The following is an 11,886-nucleotide window of genomic DNA, read 5'->3' on the forward strand; positions in this document are numbered from 1 at the left end:
TTCCATGTTATGGACCACGTGGGGTTTTCGATTTAGAACACATGAAGAGCAAGCACCAATCCTCAATTGAGCCACGAGCAATTCGAGTCCTGCACGACATGATCCCTTATGTAGCTAGAATCGAAGTGGAGAAGGCTCTCCTTTGCCCCCTTTGCGAGATGCGTTGGGAATGGAAAAATCGAGATTAGTGAGAGAATTTTCCTTTTTTTAAGGCCACGTTTGTTTCACGATATTTTCTTTAAAATAATCATTTGTATCTCTTACCGTAACTAATTAATGAAGAATATTTTTATCATCAACAACAACTTACGTCTAAATAGTTTCCTGGACGAAACCAATGCTGTGTGGAAATGTTTTTCATTCATTAATTTCTTTAAGTAATTCGAGATTTTTTTTATGGTTAAAATCATGAAAAACCCAAAAATAGTATATTTATGACAAATTTATCTTAAACTAATCTTTTGACCACAAATAATCCTAAACTGGTACACTTGTGATAAATTTACCTTTTGTTATTTTCCATTTCATTTTACTGTCAAATTATTGAGTTTGATGATATGTGACAATTGATGAATGTACCAATTTGGGGTTTTGTCACATGTGTTCCAATTTCGTGGTTTTTTGTAGTATTAATTCATTATTGCGGAGGGTATATTTGTTACATGTATACCAATATAATTTGATGTTTTCGAATGTCAAAAAATTAGTTTATAATAAATTTATCACGTGTATACTAATTTAAGGTTTTTCTAGTCAAAATATTAATTTTGGGTAAATTTATCATATGTATACAAAATTGGGGGTTTTCATGAAATTAGCCCTTTTTTAAAATGTTCTCAAAATTAGTTACTTTTTGTGAAACAAACACACTCTAAAATGCTCAGTAATCGAAATTTGTAGGTGCTTATTTTCGTTCTCATTGGTCACCAACAAAGAATTTAATTAGAGGCGAGCTAGATAGGTGACCATACATATAATGATCTTTTGTCACTTTCTTATGTTCCGTCTCTTTCTAGTTAGTAGAGTAGTCCTCCATCTTAAACCCATTGACCTATGATAGCATGGGGTTTTGGTAATTTTCATACAGAATGGGTTATATAAACCAAATGAATTATTGGATATAGTTAAGACTTTTCTATAAATATAGGGTTAATATCATTAGATATCCCAAATTGATACTGTATGACATGTTTACTTCAAATTAATTTCCGTCTCCTAAAAAATGTCGAATAGTACCCTATGACATAATTATCCCAAACTAATATTCATCTCATTAATAAATAAAAAAGTACAATGGCATATCCATGACTCAAATCTACTCTCCTTTAGCATTCCATCTAATATTCGCCATACGTGACAAACGACTACAGGCCATATCCACGTGTGTAAGACGTATGTATTTGATAGAGGGTAAATTTGGATCAGAAGTATCGATTTAGAATTTCTTTTTTGTGAGACGGTACACGTGTCATAGGATACAAATTTGAAATTCTTTGTGAAACGAAAATTAGTTTGGGGTAAATGTATTATAAGGGTACCCATTTAAAATCCTAATGGTATTGCCCTCAAAAAAAAGGAATTGTTTAGATGACTGCTCTCTACCAAGTTTGATTTGAGCATTTTTGAGTTCAAAAGCAAACTTATTAGGTGCATGATTTTAGTATCACGACAAATTCTAAAATATTGTGCATGTAAAATTTCTCAAGTGCTCAATAAGTGAGATGTAAAAAAAAACAAAAAAACTTATTTTAAAAATATACACTACCAGTACACATATGACAAATTAATAAATTTACCTTCAGTTAGTTTTTATTAAATTTTTACTGTAAAAGTGCTGAATTGGAAAAGACGATACAATTTATAGGTATATTCGTTTGGAATTATACTTTGTATTTATCATACTTATATTAGTTTATAGTTTTTCGTGGGAAGGCAAATTTATCATATTTGCACTAATTTAAAGCTTTTTGTGATTAAAAATGATATTTATTAAAATAATCCTAAATTTTATGAATTTGTTTTTATATCTCGCAGAGGAAAACAGAAAAAAGAAAGGCTGCGTGACGGTGGAGGGGCTCCAACCCTCCGAAGTCCGAGCTGCAATCGCGTGCGGCGGGGCCCACGGAGATCAGATTCGGACGGAAGAGGACTGAGGAGTTCGGCAACCTCTAACGGTCGACACGTCGGCGAGCTCGTCGGGCCCCACCCCCTGCGATTCCCGCGCTACCGCGACACGCGGGTTCCCGTGGCGCTGGCGTCACCCAACCCGAAGAGCGCGACGCCGGCCTATGGCATGCCGCCACGTGGAAACGGTTGGGTCCCCCCACCCCCGGGCCCCCACGGACAGCTGTAGGTTGCGACCGCTCCGTCTCCGGAAAAAGCCAAAAGAGATAACAGTTTAATAATTATCTTCCGAATTCTCATGAAAGAAAGCGAAGCAGATTCTCTCTCACGTCCCCTCGTTAATGCGCATTAATGAAGGAGATATAAAAGCAACCTCAAAACAAAATAAAAAATTCTCTATCTTAAACCTTACCTACCGAATCAATCACATCCATTGAATTCACAAGGCACTCGACATCCAATGGGGTCCACTACATTATGAATGAGAGCGATCAATATATTTATTCAGGTTCGATTTTATTGATGACCGAGTGAAAGTCTTTATCTAGATTTTTTTGACTATTAGAAGGCGGTCGAACTTGCATATAGAAAGTGACAAGCCTTGAGTGGGCCAAGCCGATGAGTTGCCCTCAAGGGGATAATTGCACAATCAATCTCGTTCGTTTCGCCTCTTTTTTGGGTTTTAATTAGGTCTTAACATGCTCTATAAAGTTGCCAGACCTATGATCAACTCTAATTTAGACCTTGAGTCGATTCTCGTTTCAAGCTTCTATCTCCAGGCTCCACGTCACCTCATCTTATCAATTACTCAAGTCAAAAGGTAGCTATGCGGGATACGAAACGCGTAGATTGTAAATCATACATGACTAATGTGGGTTTTTTCCAGGAAGATGCTACGTTGTTTTATACCTTTTTTGTTAATTATTGGTAATATAAAAAGTATGGTCGCACAAGAATGTTCCTTGGTGAAGTGGTAGCCACAAGCTTTTGCGAAAATTCCTATGTAATTAAAACTAAGAAAAATCAGATTGCGCAGCGCAATCGAATCTAATGAATTGTCACCCTTGAACAATCATGCTTTAATTTAATTATTTTTTAAACAAGAAGAGAGAGAAGAGAGAGAAGACACGTGAATGTCATGTAACTGGAAATTGATATATTCCCATCTCGTGTCTTTTTCAATAGGATAATTTAGGGAAAAAAATAAAGTTGCCCCATGCCAAACCAATTGTTACTTAAAGAAGGGTATTTCCCTAAGAAAAGCCAAATTATCATATACTATAGTATCTTGATGAATTAAATATTAGGGATAACCCAAATTCTACAAGGAAATAAATATGAATATATTAAAGGGTTTTGGCCGAGTCTTATTTGGACTTAATTATTGTAGCGAATCACGTTGAATTATCTTGATAAATTAAAGATTGAGAGTCCCATTTCGCAGGCACACACGCATATTCCCGTTTTTCATTTGATGCGAATCTCGGTCCGTTGATTTCCCCTCAGGTAATCGAGAGATTTTTCGAGAACAAACACGTATTATTCACTGTGACGCCGATGACGGCGACTTCCCATCCTCATTGGATCAGCCGCTGCCGGATTTTTCATCGGGAGTTAAGCTGATCAGATTCAATCCGCAAGATCCTCGAAACCAGACGCTTTGTGTCCTAGGAAACTCTTCCTGGGGGCCATTTCAAACTGGAATCATTCTCAATTAAGAAGGACGAAAGAGAGCGATTGATGCGTACGTTGGAGAAGGTGTTGGCCAGCAGCCAATGGCGTTTTCCAATGGATAAGGTCACGTACGATGAAGCCAAAAATCCAATCTTATCTTTCTTAGCTATTTTGGCATGAAGTTCCATCTCTGCATTCGAAAGGGAGAAAAAAGAGCCCTCGACCCCATGTCATTCTGCCCTTTCCAATTCCCTAAGATAGGATCTAGAGCATATTTTTCCCCACCTTATTTTCCTCGAAATAGAATAAAGTTCGGATCAATTATACTTTCCATTTTATTGCCGAATAAAGCCGGATCGATGTGATGTCATTGATCACACAAATCTTACCAAATCGCATCAGTATTCCTATTGATGAAAGGCCAAGTATTCAAATTATACTAAATTTTTGGTACAAATTGAATGATCTGTAGAGATGGATCTAGGAGGGGTGCTCACCAACCCTCTAAGCTCAAAATCTACGTTGGCCACCGACGATCTATTCATGTGCAGTTTCACAATCTATCATGCTCGGGCTAGAATATTTTGATTGTAAATGAAGAAACCTAGAAAAACACTTTGAATGCAAAAAATTGCTCAGGCTGCAAATTTTCAACTTGGATCCACCCAAAGGCTATGTGACGAACACATTGGGACGATAAGTTATTACTGGCCTTGAGCCTTGGCATGACTGGCCCCTTGATCAAGTCTAGTGTTCGAGTCTTCGAAGCAAGAAGAAGCATTCATGGCTGTGAAGCCCATTTTACATAGTCCCATATTGTCGGTCATTTTAAGGTTTTTTTTTTTTTTTTTTTTTTTTTTTGTATCATAACAAATAATAGGGATAAGCCGTTTCAAGTTTGGTACAAGTCTGACATCAAATCTAGAACCTCTAGAAACTTATAGATTCACTGCCGCTTTTGGGTTTCAGAAACTTGCAAGCGAAAGATATGTTTCATCGTCACGCTCCTTGTTTCCTCTCTCTCTCTCCCTGCCGCTACGACGAAATGGCCCAAGATCGCCTCTCATAGGCCGCTTTTGGGTTCCAGAATCTACGCTGAAAATGCCTTTGATGCTTTGAAGGGGTTTTGATGGGTATTATTTTTCTTTTCTTTTCTTTTCTTTTGAAAATTCAGCAAACCCTAATGAAAGATCTGTTTCAGGTCGGGCGTATTACAGCCGACCGGCGTGCGCTCCTCGCGAGACCCAGGCGAGGGCCGCTGCGGCCGTCTCTCGGCGACCCCGGTCGCCCGAGGTCTCTCGCCCGAGGTTGGGCGACCACTCTCCCGAGGTCGCTTGACCTCGGGCGACTGCCGCTACGGCGAACTGGCCCAAGATCAGTCTCTAAATAAAAGGGTAATAACGGAAATAATAAGGGTAATTTAGGAAGAAAAAAATGTTTTCGTTTTCCTCCTTCGCGTTCGGACCTTATTTTTGCCATAATAAATCTCTGTTGAGCAATTTGATTCCGCGGTACCCATAAAGAACTTAAATCAAAATACTTAATATTAATAGCATGGCGATACATTTATACAAAATTTCTGCCCCGAGCACTCAATGGAGCCGTAGACAGTCAAATGAAATCCAAACCCGCTCTCATTTGGCCATGGTTGGAGGCGCCATTGCGCTGTGACTGCTAGTTTCGATGCTCTGTGCGGCGAAATGAGAGGTGGGCTGAAGGTGGTGGACGCTGGCTTCTCCGCCAGAGCCATCGGAGAAGTGGATTTGAACAAGTCCGAGCCCTTTCGCTCATCTCGCTTCGCCTCTGATTCGTTCTGTAATTAGATGAACATACGTGGTTGCTTTCGTTTGAGTATAGGGAAGGCGAAATTGGGGGAGAAGGGAGTGGTATTTCTGTTTCTCTGCGCTGCAGAACGAGTGGGTCATTTGCAGGGTCTTCCAGAAGAGCTCCGGTGGGAAGAAAACCCACATCTCGGGCCTCACGACGGCGGGGTCTCTCGAGAACGAAATGAGCTCCGGCTTGCTGCCGCTGATGGATTCTTCTCCTCACGATTCGAAGATGAAATCCAACCCCGGATCGGCTTACGTGCCCTGCTTCTCCAGCCCGACGGAATTCGAAAAGGACAAGGAAAACATGAACGGTTACTTCAACAGTCCCCTGTTTTCCATCTCCTCGTTCCCCACCAATCCCGTCCCCGAAATCTCGCTCTTAAGCGCACTATACCCTCACTAGGCCATCACCGTACCCGCCAATTGGCACAGTCTTCGTTAGAGGTGTGCAACGAACCGTCCGGACTGGACTAGACCGGCTGATTTTGGATGATTCCCAAAAAGGGTAGTCCGATTTTCGGTTCCCACTTTTGAAACTGGTGGCCGGTTGGTCCGATTCCAAATTCCAAGGTAGAAATCGGACCGACCGGACCGGACATGTTTATATATATAATATTTTTAAATTTCTTAAGAAACAAACCCTAATTTCTCCTAATTTCTTCCATTTTTCATTTTATTTTTGGCCGAAAACGACAAATTTACCAGTTCCACCGAATCGGACCGGACCAATCGGTCGGTTCGATTTCCGATCCCGGAATCTGGGAACCGGTCCTCCCGGTCTAATTCTCGGTTACCGGATCAAACCGAGAATTGATCAGTCCTAGTCTTCATGCCAGAGCACTCGGTCCTCAAGGCTCCGCTCGAGGGCACCGGGCTGAATGCCAGGCAAAGCACGAGGATGGAGGGGAAGGCGATCAGCGTCTCCCAGCATACGGCACTCACCAACGACGTGAACACCTCCTCCATTGTACAGGACTTCGAAATGGGAAAAAGGCAGTTCGAGGATCGGCAACAAGCTCCATTGACCTCGGCAGGACCACCGGACGTGGACCTCCTCTGGAACTATCCGAGCTAGAAAAAAAAAAAAAATCGTGCTCGTTCCTTAGCAAGAAACAAATTGAGATCGGTCAATAGGAGATTTATCATATGAAAATTTATGGGCAAGCGTGGGCCTGTGTATAGATTTTCTTAAATCCCGAGTTGTGATCGAGAGAAATCTGAAGCATGTTCCTGTAATGATGTTTATATGCATTTGTAAGGAGATTCTTAGTGCAAATCCCTCGATGAATATTTTACAACCGTGATGTTTCTGTTAGCAGCATCGTATACATCGCATGGGGACGGTTCGCTCGAGTACAAAACGGGTGACGTGCGTGGAGGATCAAGTTGGTGGCTGAGGCTAACTGATATTTCGTTCTTTTATTTGGATTTTCTAGTGCAGCCCCGACCCAAGTCGTTCCAGTTCTTACATCACTGAGGAAACGAGTTTTCATTCTCGTATAGGGTTTGGGGGAAAAACATGGGTTTTTGTCTCTTTCTATGTTGTTGTCCTTTGTGGGGACTGAAGAAGTGAGCAGCATGCCACACATCATGGACAGCCTTCCCCCTTCCCCCAATTTGAACCTGAACTGTCTCGATTGAAATGTATGTAGGTACTAATCCCCTTTTTTATGTAGTAGTAGCTCTTAATAAAGTTGAGACTGAATTGTATGCCATCTAATAATTAGTGTAACAACGAAGATAATTCTAAGTAAGTTGGTTGAGTACCTGAGTATTTGACCCGAATGCAAGATATCTTGTATCAAAGTAGTCTCAACATTTGAAATAATCTTAAAGAGTCACGTCAGTCACTATCCACGGGTCGAGTTGGCTAGATTGGCTGCCAATAACAGGGTTTGCTTGTGAGCATGGTCTATCTAACATAAATCATCCAATTAGGTCATAAACTTGATACAGGTCCTTTATAAAGTTGACACCGGATTATATGCCATATGATATTTAATGTAACTACAAACGTAATCCTAAGTAAGTTTTTCTTGAGTACTTGAGCATTTGACTCGCATGCAAGAAATCTCATATCAAATCAATGTCAACACTCAAAATAATTTCAAAGAGCCACGTCGGTCATTATCCATGGGTCGAGTCAATGAGATTGGCTATCAAGAATAGGGTTCGCTTATAGTTGTCGTCTACTTGACATTGATCATCCAATTAGGTCTTCAGCTTGGATACAAGTTGTTTGTATGTGTATGTCTCTCTCTCTCTCACACACACGTGCCCTTTTTATGTAATCCGATGTCAATCAATTAGTCAGGTAATCTTACTTGACACTTTGTCTGTATTTTGATGGGAAGGATTGTAATGTGAAAGAAAACCTTAAAAACCTCATGGAAAATGGAACTTCAAACACCATATCAGGAAACATCAATAAAATTTTCAAAAAGTGTCGATGCCATCAATCAAATTCATTGACCCATGTCACGCTTCCAAATCAAGATATCATTCTTACTCACAAGAACTCAAAAAAGCATGATTAAACCCCATCAAGAAAATCATTGTACATTGTCTCCTGCTTTATATTATTCACGCATTTCGCCCCAACCCCACCCCCCTCCCCTCCCCTCTCGTTAGGGAAATCCCTTATGATGTTTTGAAGATGACAAAATAAATCAAAGGCTACTAACATGTTTGATGGTTGAGTAATAGACCATGCAGATGATAGAACATGTAAAGGATATTGTCAAAGTCTCAAGACGCCAAACTCGAGACTCAAAGTCCGAAAACCGCGACTCAAGACTCAAAGTCAAGACCGCGACTTTAGTGTCAAAGTCTGTTCTACATCGAAGTCCGTCAACTCCGACTAATTCCAGCATCGAACGTGAATGATGAACCGTAAGACACTCTATGCTCAAGCCGAACCAAGACAGAATCTATACCGAAGTTGAACTGGGTACGTACCTTAAAGCTAAATCTGCTTCGAAGCGATATGTTCGGACCATTGTAAAGTCTAGAGACTCATATTGTAAAGTCTACGACTCGTAGACTTTACATCCATTCGATGAATCGTAACTCAAGCCCAATCATACAACGGCTAGTGATTTGGTTTGGATTCCACATCAAGATTGATTTGATTGATTCAATCTAATTGATTGACGATTAGTTCTTGAAGACAAGAACTTTCTACACGAAGAAGCTTTACTTATGGAAACCAAGATTTCGTTTGTATGGGCGATCGGAATCAATTTGGGATTTTACCTTTGTCACTCAATGGCTACCAAATCTTCTTAGATACGTAGCTGTCCAATGGGTATATTGGAAGACGATTCTCCTGGATACCGTCCAACGGGTAGTTTGGAAGTGGAGGAGTATTTAAGGAGATCATGGACCGATGAGCAAGTAAGAGACGGAGCGTAGAATTTATAATTCCAAAGTCTGAGCGACTTTAGATCATATACTTGTCTCTTGAGAGCTTAAACGTTTGTAATCGTGAGAGAAATACTAAAATAGTGACTTAGTGAGATAGTGTGATCTACTACTAAGTGTTTGCACTCGAAGTTGTAATCTCTTGTTGATTGCATAGTGGAATCCAGCCAAGAAGGTGTTAGCGTGGGAGAGTGGACGTAGGCTTGGAATAAGCCGAACCACTATAAATCTTGTGTTCTTATTCTCTTCCCTAACTCCTTTATTTTGTTCATACTAGCACTCTCACCCTCCATTCTCGTTCAGTTATCAAAAGCTGTAATGCATGATGTAAAGTTAGTCTGCGGCCGCATACATTTTACGTGCCCTCGTTTTTTTAAATTTCGTCATTACAAGTTATGCACCACGTGGGGTTTTCGATTTCGAACACATGAAGAACAAGCACCAATCCTCAATTGAGCCACGAGCAATTCGAGTCCGGTACGACTTGGTCCCTTATTTAGCTAGAATCGAAGTGGAGAAGGCACTCCTTTGCCAGGATTGCGAGATGCGTTGGGAATCAAAACCCGAGATTAGTGTGAGAATCTCTCCTTTATAATAAGGCCCCATTAATCATTGGAGTTTGCCCGGTGGTCATTCTTCCCACATGGGAAGATGGAAGTAAGGGATTTGAATCCCCACGACGAAACGATTTAATTTTAGGTTTAGGTTTCAAATGTTACACCTTGCAAGGAGATAGTGTAAAAGAGTGAGAGTTAGATTAAAAATAGAATATGACCGACCAAATAAAAATAAAAATAAAGCTCAATTTGTTTCAAGATATTTTCCTAAAACTGATTATTTATATCTCTTGATATAATCAATTAATAAAAAAATACTTTCATCATCATCAACAACTTATGTCTAAATATTTTCGTAAATTGTGGAAATATTTTTTGTTCACTTATTTTTTAAATGATTCGAGAGATCTTTTTTTTTTTTTAAGGATAAAACCATGAAAAACTCAAAAATAGTACACTTATAACAAATTTACTCAAAACCAATTTTTATTATAAAAAATCCAAATTAGTACACCTATGATAAATTTATCATTCGTTAGTTTTTATTAAGTTTTATTGGCAAGTTACTAAGTTGGTGACACATGATAGTTGGCAAGTGTACTAATTTGAAATTTTAACACATGTGTTCCAGCTTAATAATTTTTTGTGACATTAATCCAATTTAGTAAAGAGTATATTTGTCACAATGTATCGATTTTGGGTTTTTGACAGTCAAAAAATTAATTTATGATAAATTTATCACAGATAGAATAATTTGGAGTTATTCCTAGTTAAATTATTAGTTTTTGATAAATTTGTTACATATGTACTAATTTGGAGTTTTTTTATATGTTAATTCCCCCAACTCCTCCCCGCATCTCTCTCTCTCGCTCTCGGTAATGCGCGTGCCAGCTCACATAGTTTGAACCTGATTGAAATGTATGCAGGTATTTATCCCCTTTTTTATGTAGTAGTCTATGGCCCTGTTTGGCAAAAAGTGTTCCGTTCCCAAAAAAAAAAAAAAAAACGTGTTTGGTTAAACTTTTGTTCCTAGAAACAAATTTAAAACGGATTCAAGAAGTAGAAAAAAGTTATTTTTTGTTCCCTGGGAATAATTTCGAGAAACAATTTTTCTCTCTTCTTTATTTCTTCTATTATTTCTTCTTCTTTTTTCTTTCATTCTTCTTCCTTTTGACTTGTCGCAAGGCCGGTGACCAGCCGACCACCTCGCCAGAGTATCGCCAGCCCCAATGAGACAGAGCCTCGCCAGGCCTCGCCGTGGTTGGGTGAGGTGAGGCGAGGCCGAGCCTTCGCGCCGGCCTCGCCCAAGCAACGCAAGGTCGGCCTCGCCTTGACCTAGCGAGGCCAAGCCTTCGTCGACCGGCAAGGCTTGGCCTCACCTTGGCCGGGTAAGCTCGAGCTCGCCTCGCCGGGGCCGGCGACGCTCCGACAAGGTCACCGGCCTCGTCGGCGGAGTTGCTGGCCATGGCCGAGGTTGGCAACCGGCCAAAGTAAGAAATAAGGAAAAAAAAAAGGAAAATTATAATAAAAATATTGAAAAATTAAAAGAAACAACAAAATTATACAAGTTTACCAAACACATTTATAATCCTGAAATAGAATTTTTTTGCATTTACCAAAGGGGTTCATAACAATCACATGTTTCTGTTCCAAAACTAATTTTTCTATTCCAAACTTGTTTTTGGAATAGAAATCCGTTTGATAAAATTAATTTTAATTTTCTATTTCTGAAATAGATTATTGTTCCAAAAATAGGTTTGGAATAGAAATCAGAAGTAAAAATTTTCTACTTCTCTATTTCTGGAATAGAAATGAGAAATAAAAATCATTCTCATCGTTTGTCAACCGGTTCTTCATTCGTTGTCGCAGACCACTGTCTGTTGGTCGCCCGTCACCGCCGTCGGCCACCAGCTGCGCCGCCGCCGGTCGCCGGACACTGAACGCCGGATGTCGCCATCGGACGTCGGTTGCCGATTGCTAGTCATCGAACGCCAACGCCACCGCCACCGGTCGCATGCTCGCTTGCCACGCGACCGGCTGCCACCGTCGGTCATCGCCAATCATCGATCCACCGCCATCCGCCGGTCCGTCGCCGTCCGAAAGGAAGAAATTTCATGTCATTATCAAATGAATTTTTATTTTTAGAGTAGAAATTTTGTGTCATTATCAAACGGTTATTTTTGCTTAGAAACTTTTCTAGAAATAGAAATAAAAATAATATATTTCTCTTCTAGAAATCAATTTCTAGCCAAAATGGTTATCATTCACCCCCAAGCGTG

Source organism: Eucalyptus grandis, chromosome 2 (assembly GCF_016545825.1).
Source record: "Eucalyptus grandis isolate ANBG69807.140 chromosome 2, ASM1654582v1, whole genome shotgun sequence".
Lineage (NCBI taxonomy): Eukaryota > Viridiplantae > Streptophyta > Magnoliopsida > Myrtales > Myrtaceae > Eucalyptus > Eucalyptus grandis.